Genomic DNA, 17,967 nt, shown 5'->3' on the forward strand with positions numbered 1-17,967 from the left:
GTTATCAAAATCGACCAAGATTTCTAAAACAAAGAAACCTACTAGGGGGTCCTCTTTATTTAGTCATGTGGCCAGTAATATGTTTATTCAGACAGTCATCTTTGAAGTGGATGCCTCTTTGAACTGGGTACTTGTCAATCAAAGGTTAAGTCAGGCACTTATATTACAATAAAGAAGAAACAACTGTCAAGATTTATCCTACCCCACCCTGTGATGCTGAGGCATGAGACTTAATGGTAAGTCTTGTAATGGCCTGGGTAGCAGGTATGCTAGAACACAAGAGTAGGGCACATAGTAAGCAAGAAATCTAATTTATAATAGCAAATTCTATAATAATTATGAGGCAATAATTTGAAATTAAGTCTATAGCCATGTCCCAAATTTGAAGAGTCCAGCCAAGAAAATAGGTTAGTATCTCTGGAGCCATGGGGATCTGTTCAAAGAATGTGAAATATTTTAACATCTTGAGCCATCTGGTATAAATAGGACTGAATTTGCCCTGAGCTGGTATATTTCTCTATATGTCATTGAACTAGTCTCTTAGCCCTAAGGTCAGTTCAGTTAAAGGTTTATGTCTCATTTCAGGAAGCAGTGATGCAGACGGACTCCCAAATTTTGGGCTATATGGAGTAAGTACTTGCATCAGGTATTTACTAAGAGGTATTTCTATGCAAGTAGAAGAAAAATAATGGCTAATTGTTGTAGCAGACAACAAACTCATTCTGAGTCCTGAAGATAGCCAGTTCAGAAGATTTCTAGACCTCAGCCTAAAATCTCTTCAGATGAAGAGAGTATAGACAGTGGTGATCTGACAGATTTTTCCAGTTTACAGTTTAAATGTCTCTGGTGATCTTTCTGAGTGGTCCACACAGTAACAGACATGAAGATTATCTATACATGAGCTGTTACAGTGATGTCTCTGAAGTTTATACCAAGCTGTTCAAATTTAGTTTGCACAGATTTGAGAAAAAGGCAATTTTAGTTCTCAATAATTCCAGGTGAGAAAAGTGCAAGAAAAATTGGAAATATTTTGGAGGTTTGTAGCTAGATAGTGGAAGAAATTAGAATTCAGGACCCAGTCCAATTCATAGGCAGGAAAAAAAAATTACTAAAAGATAATTAAGTGGACAAGAATCTGATATCCAGAAGGGAGTACTATAGTTTTCCATTGAAACAACTTTTCTCTTTACAGTCACACTCATTTCAAGATAAAGAAAGTGAAACTAATTTGTTTGTAAAATAAGTAATCTTGCCAGATTTGGCCTAATTATTTACACAAGTGCAGCATAAACAGTGATTGACCATATAGGTTCTCTCTCTCTCTCTCTCTCTCTCTCTCTCTCTCTATATATATATATATATATATATATATATATATATATATATATATATATATATATATATATATATAAAATTGAAGTATATATAGTCTGTTTACAATGTGTCCATTTCTAGTGTACAACATAATGCTTCAGTCATACATGAACAAACATATTCATTTTAATATACTTTTCACCATAATTTGCTACAAGATAATGAATATATAGTTCCCTGTGCTATACAACATGAAATTGCTGTTTGTCTATTTTATATATATTAGTTAGTATCTGCAAATCGCAAACTCCCAATTTAACACTTCTAAATCCCTACACACTCAGCAGCCATAAGTTTTTTTCTATGTCTGCGAGTGTGCTTCTGTTGCTTTATTAAGACAGTTCACATTTGCATACATCTTTTTTTCCCATTTTTTCTTGAGTTATACTCATTCTACAATGTTGTGTCAATTTCCAGTGTAGAGCACAATTTTTCAGTTATGCATGAACATACATATATTCATTGTCACATTATTTTTCACTGTGAGCTAACACAAGATCTTGTATATATTTCTCTGTATTACAAAGGATAATCTTGTTTATGTATTCTGCATATGTCTGTCAGTATCTACAGATTTCAAAATCCCAGTCTATCCCTTCCCACCCCGCTCCCGCCTGGCAACCACAAGTTGTATTCTATGTATATGAGTCTATTTCTGTTTTGTATTTATGTTCTTTTTTTTATTCCATATATGAGCAATCTCATATGGTATTTTTCTTTCACTTTCTGGCTTACTTCACTTAGAATGGCAATCTCCAGGGACATCCATGTTGCTGCAAATGGCGTTATGTTGTTTTTATGGCTGAATAGTATTCCATTGTATAAATATACCACATCTTCTTTATCCAGTCATCTGTTGATGGACATTTAGGCTGTTTCAATGTCTTGGCTATTGTAAATAGTGCTGCTATGAATATTGAGGTGCAGGTGTCTTTTTGAAGAAGGGTTCTTTCTGGATATATGCCCAGGAGCAGGATTCCTGGGTCATATGGGAAGTCTATTCCTACTCTTTTGAGGAATCTCCATACTGTTTTCCACAGTGGCTGCACCAAACTGCCTTCCCACCAGCAGTGCAAGAGAGTTGCCTTTTCTCCTCAGCCTCTCCAGCATTTGTCATTTGGGGACTTTTGAATGACAGCCATTCTGGCTAGTGTGAGCGGATACCTCATTGCAGTTATGATTTGCATTTCTCTGGTAATAAGTGATACTGACCATTTCTTCAAGTGCTGAATGATCATTTGTATTTCTTCCTTGAACAATTGCTTGTTTAGGCCTTCTGACCATTTTTTGGAATGGGTTTTTTTTATTATTATTAAGTCGTATAAGCTGCTTATATATTCTGGAGATCAAGCCTTTGTCAGTTTCATCAGTTGCAAAATTTTTTCCCATTCCATAGGTTGTTGTTGTTTTACTTCTGGTTTCCTTTGCTGTGCAGAAGCTTGTAAGTTTCATTAGGTCCCATTTGTTTATTCTTGCTTTACTTTCTATTGCTTGGGTAGACTGCCATAGGAGAACATTTTTGAGACGTATGTCAGATAATGTATTGACTATGTTTTCTTCTAGGAGGTTTATTGTATCTTGTCTTATGTTTCAGTCTTTGACCCATTTTGAGTTTTTTTGTGTATGGTGTAAGGCAGTGTTCTAGCTTCATTACTTTACATGCTGCTGTCCAGTTTTCCCAACACCATTTCCTGAAGTGACTGTCTTTATTCCACTGTATATTCTTCCCTCTTTTCTCGAAGATGAGTTGACCAAAATTTTGTGGGTTCATTTCTGGGCTCTCTTTTCTGTTCTATTGGTCTATATGTCTGTTTTTGTACCAATACCATGCTGTCTTGATGACTGTAGCTCTATAGTATTGTCTGAAGTCTGGGAGAGTTATTCTCCAGGCCTCTTTCTTTCTCTTCAGTAATGCTTTGGCAATTCTAGGTCTTTGATGGTTCTATATAAATTTTATTATGATTTGTTCTAGTTCTGTGAAATACATCCCAGGTAATTTGATAGGGATTGCATTAAATCTGTAGATTGTCTTGGGCAGAATGACCATTTAAACAATATTGATTCTTCCAATCCAGGAGCAGAGGATATCTTTCTATTTTTTAAAGTCTTTTTAATTTCCTTCAAGAATGTTTTATAGTTCTCTGTGGATAAGCCTCTCACCTGCTTGGTTACATTTATTCCTACGTATTTTATTACCTTGGGAGCTATTTTTTTTTCTGATTTGTTTATTTTTTTAACATTTTTTATTGATTTATAATCATTTTACAATGTTGTGTCAAATTCCAGTGTTCGGCACAATTTTTCAGTCATTCATGGACATATACACACTCATTGTCACATTTTTTTCTCTCTGAATTATCATAATATTTTGTGTAAATTTCCCTGTGCTATACAGTGTAATCTTGTTTATCTATCCTACAATTTTGAAATACCAGTCTATCCCTTCCCACCCTCCATCCCCCTGGCAACCACAAGTCTGTATTCTCTGTGAGTCTATTTCTGTCCTGTATTTATGCTTTGTTTTTGTTTGTTTGTTTGTTTGTTTGTTTTTGTTTTTTAGATTCCACATATGAGTGATCTCATATGGTATTTTTCTTTCTCTTTCTGGCTTACTTCACTTTGAATGACATTCTACAGCAGCATCCATGTTGCTGCAATTGGCATTATGTTGTCGGTTTTGATGGCTGAGTAGTATTCCATTGTATAAATATACCACTTCTTCTTTATCCAGTCACCTGTTGATGGACATTTAGGCTGTTTCCATGTTTTGGCTATTGTAAATAGTGCTGCTATGAACATTGGGGTGCAGGTGTCATCCTGAAGTAGATTTCCTTCTGGATACAAGCCCAGGAGTGGGATTCCTGGGTCATATGGTAAGTCTAATCCTAGTCTTTTGAGGAATCTCCACACTGTTTTCCATAGTGGCTGTACCAAACTGAATTCCCACCAGCAGTGTAGGAGGGTTCCCCTTTCTCCACAGCCTCTCGAGCATTTGTCATTTGTGGATTTTTGAATGATGGCCATTCTGACTGGTGTGAGGTGATACCTCATTGTAGTTTTGATTTGCATTTCTCTGATAAATAGTGATATTGAGCATTTTTTCATGTGCTTTTTGATCATTTGTATGTCTTCCTTGGAGAATTGCTTGTTTAGGTCTTCTGCCCATTTTTGGATTGGGTTGTTTATTTTTTTCTTATTGAGTCGTATGAGCTGCTTATATATTCTGGAGATCAAGCCTTTGTCAGTTCCATTTGCAAAAGTTTTCTCCCATTCTGTAGGTTGTCTTCTTGTTTTACTTCTGGCTTCCTTTGCTGTGCAGAAGCTTGTAAGTTTCATTAGGTCCCATTTGTTTATTCTTGCTTTTATTTCTTCTAGGAGAACATTTTTGAAATGTATGTCAGATAATGTTTTGCCTATGTTTTCGTCTAGGAGGTTTATTGTATCTTGTCTTATGTTTAAGTCTTTAATCCATTTGAGTTGATTTTTGTATATGGTGTAAGGGAGTGTTCTAGCTTCAGTGTTTTACATGCTGCTGTCCAGTTTTCCCAACACCATTTGCTGAAGTGACTGTCTTTTTTCCATTGTATATTCTTGCCTCCTTTGTCAAAGATGAGTTGACCAAAATGTTGTGGGTTCATTTCTGGGCTCTCTATTCTGTTCCATTGGTCTATATGTCTGTTTTTGTACCAATACCATGCTGTCTTGATGACTGTAGCTCTATAGTATTGTCTGAGGTCTGGGAGAGTTATTCCTCCAGCCTGTTTCTTTCTCTTCAGTAGTGCTTTGGCAATTCTAGGTCTTTGATGGTTCCATATAAATTTTATTATGATTTGTTCTAGTTCTGTGAAATATGTCCTGGGTCATTCAATAGGGATTGCATTAAATCTGTAGATTGCCTTGGGCAGTGTGACCATTTTAACATTATTGATTCTTCCAATCCAAGAGCATGGAATATCTTTCCATTTTTTAATGTCTTCTTCAATTTCCTTCATCAATGGTTTATAGTTTTCTGTGTATAATTCTTTCACCTACTTGGTAAGATTTATTCCTAGGTATATTTTTACTTTGGGTGCTATTTTAAAGGGGATTGTTTTTTGTTTGTTTGTTTGTTTGTTTTTTACTTTCTTTTTCTGTTAATTCATTGTAAGTGTAAAGAAATATAACTGATTTTTCTACATTAATCTTGTAACCTGCTACCATGCTGAATACTTTGATTAATTCTAGTAGTTTTTGTGTGGAACTTTAAGGGTTTTCTGTATATTGTATTATGTCATTGGCATATAGTGACACTTTTACCTCTCCTTTTCCAATTTGGATTCCATTTATTTCTCTTTTGCCTGATTGCTGTGGCAAGGGCTTCCAAGACTATGTTGAATAGGAGTGGTGATAGTGGGCAGCCTTCACTTGACCAAGATTTTAGTAGGAAGTTTTTGAGTTTTTCAATGTTAAGAACTATGCTTCTTGTAGGTTAGTCATATATACCTTTTATTAGGTTGAGATATGTTCCCTCTATACCCACTTTGGTGAGAGTTTCTATCATACATGGGTGTAGAATTTTATCACATGTTTTTTCAGCATCTATTGAGAAGGTCATGTGGTTTTTTTCCTTTCTCTTGTTGATGTGATGTGTTACATTGATTGATTTGCATATGTTGAACCACCTTTGTGTCCCTGGAATGAACCCTACTTGGTCATGATGCATAATTTTTTTATGTGTTATTGGATTCTATTTGCTAATATTTTGGTGAGGATTTTGGCGTCTATGTTCATCAGTGATATTGGCATATAATTTTCTTTTTTGGTTGTGTCTTTGCCTGGTTTTGTAATCAGGGTGATGGTGGCTTCATAGAATGATTTTGGGAGTATTCCCTCCTTTTCAATCATCTGGAAGAGTTTGAGAAGTACTGATATGACTTCTTCTTTGTATCTTTGGTAGAATTCCCTGGTGAAGCCATCTGGTCCTGGACTTTTATTTGTAGGGAGGTTTTTTATTGCTATTTTGATTTCATTTCTAGTGATTGATTAATTCAAGTGGTCAGTTTCTTCTTGATTCAGTCTTGGTGGACAGTATGTTTCCAGAAACTTGTCCATCTCCTCTAGGTAATCCAGTTTGGTTCCATATAGTTTTTCACAATATTCTCATATGATATCCTGTATTTCTATTTTATTTGTTGTAATTTCTCCATTATCCTTTCTTATATTACTAATTTGTACTCTCTCTTTCTTCTTCTTTGTGAGTTTGGCCAGAGGTTTATTGATTTAATTTTTTTCAAAATACCAGCTTTTAGTTTGATTGAATTTTTCTAAGGTTTTTTTTAATCTCTATATTATTTATTTCCTACATAATATTTATAATTTCCTTCCTTCTGCTGCCTTTTGGTGTTCATTCTTCTTCTTTTTCTAGTTCTCTCAGTCCATGGGTTAAATTGTTTATTTGAGATTGTTCCTTTTTGAGGAAGGCCTGCATCACTATAAACTTCCCTCTTAGGACTGCCTTTGCTGTGTCCCATAAATTTTGTGTGGTTGTGTTTTCATTGTCATTTGTCTCAAGGTATTTTTCAATTTTAGTTTTGATTTCCTCACTGACCCACTGGTTTTTAAATAACATATTGTTTAATATCCATGCTTTCTTTTTTACTCCTTTGTTTCTTTGTTGTTGATTTCTAGTTTCATGGCATTGTGGTCAGTAAAGATGCTTGAGATAATTTCTATCTTCTTAAAATTGTTGAGGTTTCTTTTGTGTCCAAGTACATGATCAATCCTGGAAAATGTTCCATGAGCACTTAAAAAGAATGTATAGCCAATTTTTGGGGGGTGTAATGCTCTGAAAATATCCACCAAACCTAATTTTTGTATTGTATTATTTAATTTCTCTGTTGTCTTCTTTATTTTCTGTCTGGAAGATCTGTCAAGTGATGTTAATGCAGTGCTAAAATCTCCAACTATGATTGTATTCCCATCAATATCCCCCTTTAGCTCTGTTAGTAATTGTTCTATGTACTTAGGTGATCCTATATTGGGTGCATATATATTAACGAGTGTAATATCCTCATCTTGTATCACTCCTTTAATCATTATAAAATGTCCTTCTTTATCTTTCTTTATGGCCTTTGTTTTAAAGTCTATTTTGTCTGAAATCAGTACTGCAACATCTGCTTTTTTGGCTTTTCCATTTGCATGGAATAACTTTTTCCATCCTTTCTCTCTCAATCTATATGTGTCCTTCTCCCTAATGTGGGTCTCTTGTATGCAGCATATTGAAGGTTCTTGCTTTATTATCCAGTCTGCCACTCAATATCTTTTGACTAGAGCATTTAGTCCATTAACATTTACAGTAATTAATGATAGATGTGTGTTTATTGCCATTTTGAACTGATCTTTGCATTTGATTTGGTATTCCCTCTTTGTTCCTTTCTTCTTCCTTTTGTGGTTTGGTAATTTTCCCTTGTAATATCATGGATTTTATTTAGTTTTTGTGACTCCCTTATAAGTTTTTGACTTGTGGTTACCTTTTTTTGTAAGTCTGTTAGCCCATTATTTTAACTGTTTTTATTAAACTGATAGTAACATGAACTCAAACCCATCCTACCTAGAACAAAACATTTTAAAAAGGAAAAAACATATTCTATGTTTCCCTGCTTCCCTCTCCCACTCTCAATGATTTGTATGTGTTCTTTTATAATTTTGTGTTAATTTTATTTGTAATTCATGAGTTATCACCTTTCCAGTTGTGAGATTCTCATTTCTGTAGCACCCTGCTGCTTTTCTGTTTAGAGTAGAGCTTTCAATATTTGTTTTAGCATGGGTTTAGTGTTGCTACACTCTTGTAGCTTTTTCTTTTCTGTGAAATTCTTTATGTCTCCTTCTATCCTAAAGGATAGCCTTGCTGGATAAAGTATCCTAGGCTGCATCTTTTTTTTCATTCAGGACTTTGAATATAACCTGCCACTCCCTTCTGGCCTGTAGTGTTTGTGTAGACAAATCAGCTGAGAGCCTTATGGGGGTCCCCTTGTAATTCAGTCTTTGCTTTTCTCTTGCTGCCTTTCAGATCTTTTGTTTATCCTTGACTCTGGCCATCTTGATTATGATATGTCTTGGTGTGGGTCTGTTCGGGTTCTTCCTGTTTGGGACCCTCTGAGCTTCCTGTACTTAGATATCTGATTCCTTCTTTAAGTTTGGGAAGTTTTCAGTCATGATTTCTTCAAAAACCTTTTCAATCCCCTTTGATCTTTCTTCCCCTTCTGGGACCCCTATTATGTGAAGATTGGCATGCTTTATGTTATCCCATATGTCCCTTATGCTATTTTCATTTGTTTTAATTTGTTTATCTTGTAGCTGTTCTGATTGGGTGCTTTCTATTGTCCTGTCTTCTAGGTCACTAATTCATTACTCTGCATTATCTAGTCAGCTTTACACAGCCTTTAGATCATTCCTCATCTCAGCCAATGCGTTTACCAATTCTACTTCACTCTTCTTTATAGCTTCCATTTCATTTTTGACATATTTTATATCTCTAAACACTATCTCTTTTAATTCCTTCAGTACTTTGATCACTCCTATTTTGAAATCTTGATCTAATAGGCTATCGATATTTATTTCATTGATCATTCTTTCAGGGATTTCTCTTGTTCTTTTAATTGGGAGTGGTTTCCCTGCTTCTTCATCTTGCTCATACCTCTCTGGCACTGTGGTTTATGGAGTATCAGTTATGTATTGTTGTCCTTAAGGAGTTTATCTATCTAATGCCTATGTAGGAATAAGACTTAGGGAAAAAAAAAAGAGAGAGTGAGAGAAAGAATTTTAAAAGAAGGGAGTGAAAAAGGTTTGAAAACAGTGTATAATGAATAAAAGCGCATGTTGAAGCAGAATAGCAATCAGGTTGAGACGTCCATTAGAAACCTTTAAAAAAGGAGAAAAGAGGAAAAGATATATTTGAAACCTGTATATAATCAACAACAGGACATCAGTACCAAGAGAAATAAAAATGAAATAATGTGGATTTTTAAAAATAATAATAATCTTTTTAAAAAATTTAAAAGGGATTACAACTGGGTGTATATACAATTGTTTAAGAAGTAAAAATTAAAAGGGTAATAGAAAATAGAACAGGAAAAAACAGATTTAAAAAAAAGAAATAAATGGGGGGGGTTGTTCTCCTGGAGACTGTGTGCTTTTAATGCAAAGTCTTTCTGTCTTTGTCCTGTTTTGGAAGCTCAGCTTGGTGTTCCCAGAGGCCCTCCATTGGCACCCTCGTCTGTGCTGCTCCCAGTGCCTGTCAGCAAGCAGATTGTACCTCCTCCCATCACTGGGTCAGGTGCAGCTCTCCTTTGTTGTGGGTGGGCAGGTCACTGCCCTTCCCGATGCCGATGCCTCTGTCAGGTGTTGCAGGCTGGCCAGGTAGGATGGCAGATCAAGCCCCCTCCCAGCATCATAGTCAGGGGCTCTGTTCCTGCCCAGAAGGCGGTGGGCTGCCCATCCTCTCCCAGGGCCGGTAGCTCTGCTGCTCTGTGCTGCTGTGCGCTCTGCCTCAGGTCAGTGCTCCACAGACGGGCTTGGGGAAGACCGAGGAATTGCCCTGTCCCTGCTCCAGGCCAAAACCCAGCTCCTTGTTCATCTTGGCAGAGCAAGTTCTCTGAGGGGCCAGGACGGAAGGATCCTATCTGCCTCAGACTGTAGACAAGTCTCTGTCTGGCCTTTGAGGCTGCTAAGTCCTTAGGTTCAAATGCAGGTTTCGACCCCCCACCCCTGCCTGAGTGCTAAGCGCCGGAGGATATGGCGGCTGTGCCTGAGCCCACCTCTCTTCACCCAAAAACTTTCCGTGGTTTTTCAGAGATTTGGGTATACACCCTTCCCCCCAGGGCACATCATTCGTGTTGTTTTATGGAGGGCCCAGGTTGTTCTGCCCTGTGCACCCACACCAATGGCATGCAGCCCCCTGCAGTCCCCCGGGGCTGCCTCAATGCAGCCATCCCCGTCCTCTGCCCAGCTCGGGCAGTCTGGTCCTGCCCCTAGCTGACAGGCTGCATCTCAGGCTGGGTGTCTCGGGGACCCTCTGTGTCCGTTTAACTTAGTTCTCTTGGTCAAGGGCTGATCTGTACAGATCTGAGCCTTGGTGGCTCCCCCTCCGTCCCGTTGGAGAGGGGTGACCCAGCGAATGAGCGCCAGTCGTCCTTAGCAGCTCCTTCCCCGTGGGACCCGTCTCGCTCTGTTTTGACCTTTCTTCTTTCTTTTTTCCTTTTCTCCTATCAGATTTTTGACGTCTCTACCTTTTGGAGAGGACGATGTTCTGTCGGAGTTCTGCAGGTGCTCTGGTTAGCTGAGTGGGTCTGTGGATGTGAGTCTTGGTGTATTTGTGGGAGAGGGTGAGCTACGAGTGTCCTACTCTACCATCTTGACCTCATCCCTGCTGTATTTTTGGTGTGTACATGTTTTGACGTCTTTTGGTATCAGCATGCTTTGACTTCTTTATTATATTCTTTTGTTTAATTACTACAGGATTTTCCTGTCTAGTTACTGTGAGGCTTACATAAAATATTTTAAATTTATAATACCTTTTTCTAACCTGATAATAACTGAACTTCAATAGAATTTGTGAACTTTCCACATTTACTTCTCCTTCCTGTCACATTTTCTGTTATTACAGTTACAATTTAGGTATTTTTTAAAATGTCATGTAACTAATGACAGATTATTATAGTTATTTTTATGTTTATTACATTGTTTCTTTTAAACTTTTAAACGAGATTTGTAGGTGAATTATTCACTGCTGTTACCATATCACAGAATATAGTGGTGACTATATATCTACCATTACAAGTGAGATTCACAAAATTTTTTTGTTTTTATGATGATAATTAGCATCCCTTTACTTCCACTCACTTTTTGTAAAGCAGGCCTAGTGGTAATAAATTCCTTCAGGTTTTGTTTATTTGGGAAAGCCATTATCTCTCCTCCTCTTCCTCCTCCTCCTTCTTCTTCTTGAAAAACAGCTTCACCAGGTATGGGAAAATTTGTTGTTATTTTACATTAATATTTTGAACTTATCATTTCATTCTATCTATTGAGAAACCCACTGATACTCTTATGGAGGATTCCTTGAATTTAAATTCTCTCTTTTCTTTAGCAGCTCTTAAAATTCTTTGTCTCTGACTTTTGACTATTTATTATAATGTATCTTAGTGTAGACCTATTTGGGGTCTACTTATTTGATTGGGCCTCATGGATATGGATGTCCATTTCTCTCTCCGAGCTTGAGAGATTTCGGTCATTATTCCTTTAAATATACTTTCTGTACTATTCTCTTTCTCCTTTCCCCTGGAATTCCTGTAATGCAAATATTGCTTTTTTTCATTACGTCCCATAATTCCCAAAGAATGTCTTCACTCTTTATCATTGTTTCCTTTTTGCATCTCTCACTGGGTAGTTTCCAATATTCTATCATCCAGGCTGCTGAGTCTTTTTCTGCATGATTGAGTCTACTTTTGAAACAAACTATTAATTTTTGAGGTTAGTTATTGTATTTTTCAACCCCAGGATTTCTGCTTGATTTATTTTGATGGTTGATATCTCCTTACTGAACCTCTGAATTTGTTCATGCATAGTTTTCCTAATTTAGTTTAGTTGTCTCTTTGTGTTTTCTATGAGTTGATGAAACTTTCTCAAGATAATTATTCTGAATTCTTTGACAGTTCAAATATCTTTATTTCTCTGTGTTTAGTTATTACAGTATTAAGAGTTTCTTTTGGTGGTATCATTTTTACCTAATTATTTAAATTGATTTTTAAATTTTTTAATTTTTTTATAGTCAGTTTATAATCTTGTGTTAATTTCCAGTGTAGAGAACAACTTTTTCAGTTATACATGAACATATATATATTCAAGGTCACATTATTTTTCTTGTGAGCTACCACAAGATCTTGTATATATTTCCCTGTGCTATACAATATAATCTTGTTTATCTATTCTACATAAGCCTGTCAGTATCTACAAATTTCGAACTCCCACTCTATCCCTTCCCAAACCCACCCTCTGGAAACCACAAGTCTGTATTCTATGTCTATGAGTCTGTTTCTGTTTTGTATTTATGTTCATTTGTCTCCTTCTTTCTTTCTTTTCTTTTCTTTCTTTTCTTTTCTTTCTTTCTTTTCTTTTCTTTCTTTTCTTTTCTTTCTTTCTTTCTTCCTTCCTTTCTTTTCTTTCTTTCCTTCTTCCTTCCTTTCTTTCTTTCTTTCTTTCTTTCTTTCTTTCTTTCTTTCTTTCTTCCTTTCTTCCTTTCTTCCTTTCTTCCTTTCTTCCTTTCTTCCTTTCTTCCTTTCTTCCTTTCTTTCTTTCTTTCTTTCCTCTTTCCTTCCTTCCTTCCACTCATTTGTTCTCTCTTTCTCTTTTTCTTCCTTTCTGTTCATTTACATTCCACATATCAGCGACTTCATATGGTATTTTTCTTACTCTTTCTAGCTTATTTCACTTAGAATGACATTCTCCAGGAATATCCATGTTGCTGTGAATGATGTTATGTTGTCGGTTTTTATGGCAGAATAGTATTCCGTTGTATAAATATACCAACTCTTTATCCAGTCATCTGTTCATGGACATTTAAGCTGTTTCCATGTCTTGGCTATTGTAAATAGTGCTGCTATGAATATTGGTGCAGGTGTCTTTTTGAAGTAGGGCTCCTTCTGAATATATGCCCAGGAGTGGGAGTACTGGGTCATAATATAAGTCTATTACTATTCTTTTGAGGAATCTCCATACTGTTTTCCACAATGGCAGCACTAAACTGCATTCCCACCAGCAGTGTAGCAGGGTTCCCTTTTCTCTACACCCCCTCCAGCATTAGTCATTTGTGGATTTTTGAATGATGGCAATTCTGGCTGGTGTGAGGTCATACCTCATTGTAGTTTTCATTTGCATTTCTCTGATAATTAGTGATATTGAGCATTTTTTCATGTGCCAAATGATCATTTGCATTTCTTCCTTGGAGAATTGCTTGTTTAGGACTTCTGCCCATTTTTGGATTGGGTTGTTTGTTTATTTCTTTTAAGTTGTATGAGCTGCTTGAATATTCTGGAGATCAAGCTTTTGTCGTTTTCATCTTTTGCATAAATATTTTCCAATTCTTTAGGTTGTCATTTTGTGTTGCTTATGGTACCCTTTGATGTGCAGAAGCTTATGAGTTTCATTAGGTCCCATTTGTTTATTCTTGATTTTCTTTCTATTTCTTGGATAGACTGCCCTAGGAGAATATTTTTGAGATGTATGTCAGATAATCTTTTGCCTATATTTTCTTCTAGGAGGTTTATTGTATCTTGTCTTATATTCAAGTCTTTGATCCATTTTGAGTTTATTTTTCTGTATGGTGTAAGGGAGTGTTCTAGCTTCGCTGATTTACATGCTACTGTCCAGTTTTCCCAACACCATTTGCTGAAGAGACTGTCTTTATTTCATTGTATATTCTTGCCTCCTTTGTCGAAGATGAGTTAACCAAGGTTTGTGGGTTCATTTCTAGGCTCTCTATTCTGTTCCATTTTTCTACATGTCTGTTTTTGCACCAATACCATGCTGTCTTGATGGCTGTAGCACTATAGTACTGTCCGAAGTCTGGGAGAATTATCATTCTAGCCTCTGTCTTTTTCTTCAGTAATGCTTTGGCAATTCTAGGTGTTTTGTGGTTGCATACAAATTTTATTATGATTTGTTCTAGTTCTGTGAAATGTGCCACGGGTAACTTCATAAGGATTGCATTACATCTGTAAATTGCCTTGGGCAGTGTGACCATTTTAACAATATTGAGGCTTCCAGTCCAAGAACATGAGATATCTTTCCATTTTTTAAAGTCTTCCTTAATTTCCTTCATCAATATTTTATACTTCTCTGTGTATAAGTCTTTCACCTCCTTGGTTAGATTTACTCCTAGGTATTTTAATACTTTTGGGTGCTATTTTAAAAAGGATTGTTTCTTTACTTCCTTTTCCTGTTGATTCATTGTTAGTGTAAAGAAATGCCACTGATTTTTGTATGTAAATCTTGTAACATGCTACATTACTGAATTCTTCAATTAGTTCTAGTAGTTTTTATGTGGACCTTTTAGAGTTTTCTATATATAGTAACATGTCGTCAGCATATAATGACACTTTTACCTATTCTTTTCCAATTTGGATCCCTTTTATTTCTCTCTCTTGCCTGATTGCTGTGGCTAGGATTTCCAAGACTATGTTGAATAGGAGTAGTGATAATTGGCATCCTTGTCTTGTCCCAGATTTTAGTGGGAAGTTTTTGAGTTTTTCCACTGTTGAGTACTATCCTGGCTGTAGATTTGTCATATAGCTGTTATTATGTTGAGATATTTTCCCTTTATATTCACTTTGGTGAGAGTTTTTATCATAAATGGGTGTTGAATTTTATCAAATGTTTTTCTGCATCTAATTAGATGATCATTGTTTTTTGTCCTTTCTCTTGTTGATGTGAAGTATTACATTGATTGATTTGTGTATGATGAACCACCCTTGTGTCCCTGGGATGAACCCCAATTCATCATGATGTATAATATTTTTTATGTGCTGTTGGATTCTATTTGCTCATATTTTGGTGAGGATTTTGGCACCTATGTTCATCAGTGGTATTGGTCTGTAATTCTCTTATCTGGTGGTGTCTTTGCCTGGTTTTGGTATCAGGGTGATGGTGGCTTCATAGAATGAGTTTGAGAGTATTCCCTCCTTTTCAATCTTCTCGAAGATTTTGAGAAGGACTGGAATGAGTTCTTCTTTTTATGTTTGGTAGAATTCCCCGGTGAAGCCATCCAGTCCGGGACTTTTATTTGTATGTAGGGGTTTTTTTTATTGCTAATTCGGTTTCATTTCTAGTGATTGGTTTGTTCAAGTGGTCAGTTTTTTCTTGATTCAGTCTTGGCGGACTGTATATTTCCAGAAACTTGTCCATCTCCTCTAGGTTTTCCATTTTGGTTCCATATAGTTTTTCATAATATTCTCATGTGTTTTTTTAAACATTTTTATTTATTTATAATCATTTTACCATATTGTGTCAAATTCCAGGGTAGAGCACAATTTTTCAGTTATACATGAACATATATTTATTCTATATTTCTATTTTATTTGTTGTAATTTCTCCATTTTCCTTTCTTATTTTGTTAATTTATGCTCTCTCTTTTTTCTTCTTTATGAGTTTGGCCAGAATTTTGTCGATTTCATTTACTTTGTCAAAAGAGCAGCTTTTGGTTTGATTGATATTTTCTATGATTTTTTAAAACTCTATTTTATTTATTTCCTCCCTGATTGTTATAATTTCCTTCCTTCTGCTGCCTTTTGGGGATTTTTGTTCTTCTGTTTCTAATTCTTTTAGCTGGTGGGTTAGCTTGTTTATTTGAGATTGTTCTTGTTTTCTGAGGAAGGCCTGTATCGCTATAAACTTTCTTCTTACTACCGCCTTTGCTGTGTCCCATAAATGTTGTGTGGTTGTGCTTTCATTTTCAATTGTCTCAAGGTATTTTTTTAATTTCAACTTTGATTTTCTCATTGACCCACTGGTTTTTTAATAGCATGTTATTTAATCTCCATGCTTTCCTTTTTTTCTCTTTTGTTTCTCTATTGTTGATTTCTAGTTTCATGGCATTGTGGTCAGTAAAGATGCTTGAGATAAATTCTATCTTCTTAAAATTGTTGAGGTTTATTTTGTGCCGAAGTACATGATAAATCCTAGGAAATGTTCCATGTGCAGTTGAAAAGAATATATATCCTATTTTTGGAGGGTGTAATGCTCTGAAAACATCCACCAAATCTAATTTTTGTATTGTATCATTTAAATTCTCTGTTGCCTTATGTATTTTCTGTTGGAAAGATTTGTCTAGTGATGTTAATGTGGTGTTAAAATCTCCGACTATTATTGTATTCCCATCAATATCCCCCTTTATCTCTGTTAGTAATTGCTTTATGTACTTAGGTGCCCCTATATTGGGTGCATATATATTAACAATTGCAATATCCTCATCTTGTATTAATCCTTTAATCATTATTAAATGTCCTTTTTTATCTTTCTTTATGGCCTTTGTTTTAAAGTCTATTTTGTCTGAAATCAGTACTGCAACACCTGCTTTTCTGGGTTTTCCACTTGCATGGAATATCCTTTTCCATCCTTTCACTCCCAACCTATATTTGTCGTTCTCCCTAAAGTGGGTGTCTTGTTTACAGCATATTGAAGATTCTTACTTTATTATCCAGTCTGCCACTCTATGTCTTTTGACTGGAGCTGTTAGTCCATTGCTATTTACAGTAATTAATGATACATGTGTGTTTATCGCCATTTTGAACTTATATTTGCAGTTGATTTGGTATTTCCTCTTTACTTCTTTCTTCTTCCTTTTGTGGTGCGGTCTTTTTCCTTTGTATTATCATAGATTCTGTTTAGTTTTTGTGACTCCTTTGTAAGTGTTTGGTTTGTGGTTTCCCTTTTTTGTAAGCCAATTAATACATTATTATAACTGTTTTTATTAAATTTATAATAATACAATCTCAATCCCATCCTACTGAGAAAAAAATATGTTAATAAGAAAGACAAGAAAATAGTCTATATTTTCTTGCTTCCCTCTCTCACTTTTAATTATTTAGATATCTTCTTTTACAACTTCTTGTTTATTTTATTTGTAATTATTGGGTTGTCACCTTTCCAGTTGTGAGTTTCTCATTTTTGTAGTATCCTGCTTCTTTTGTATTTAGAGTAGACCTTTCAATATTCCTTTTAGCATGGGTTTAGTGTTGCTAAACTCTTTTCATTTTTGCTTGTCTGTGAAATTCTTTATCTCTCCTTCTATCCTAAGGGATAGCTTTGCTGGATAATCTATCCTAGGCTGCATTTTCTTTTTCATTCAGGACTTTGAATATATCTTGCCACTCCCTTCTGGCCTGTAGTGTTTGTGTAGACAAATCAGCTGAGAGTCTTATGGGGGTTCCCTTGTAACTCACTCTTTGTTTATCTCTTGCTGCCTTTAGGATCATATATTTTTCCTTGACTCTGGCCATCTTGATTATGATATGTCTTGGTGTGGGTCTGTTTGAGTTCTTCCTGTTTGGGGCCTCTGAGCTTCCTGTACTTGGATATATGATTCCTTTAGGTTTTGGAAGTTTTCAGTCATAATTTCTTCCAGTGCATTTTCAACCCCCTTTGATCTTTCTGCCCCTTCTGGGACCCCTATTATATGAAGATTGGCACGCTTTATATTATCCCATAAGTCCCTCATGTTGTTTTCATTGGTTTTTATTTGTTTATATCTCAGCTGTTCTGATTGGGTGCTTTCTGTTGTCCTGTCTTTAGGTCACTTATTCATTCCTCTGCATTATCTAGTCTGCTTTGCACAGCCGTTACATCTGTTCTCATCTCAGCCAGTGTGTCTACTTGGCTCTTCTTTATAGCTACCACTTCATTTTTGACATTTTATATCTCTAAACACTATCTCTTTTAGTTCCTTCAGTACTTTGATCACTCCTTTTTTGAAATCTTGATCTAGTAGGCTATCAATATCTATTTCATTGATTGTTCTTTCAGGGGATTTCTCTTGTTCTTTTAATTGGGAATGGTTTCTCTGTT

Source organism: Camelus bactrianus, chromosome X (assembly GCF_048773025.1).
Source record: "Camelus bactrianus isolate YW-2024 breed Bactrian camel chromosome X, ASM4877302v1, whole genome shotgun sequence".
In the NCBI taxonomy this organism is placed as follows: domain Eukaryota; kingdom Metazoa; phylum Chordata; class Mammalia; order Artiodactyla; family Camelidae; genus Camelus; species Camelus bactrianus.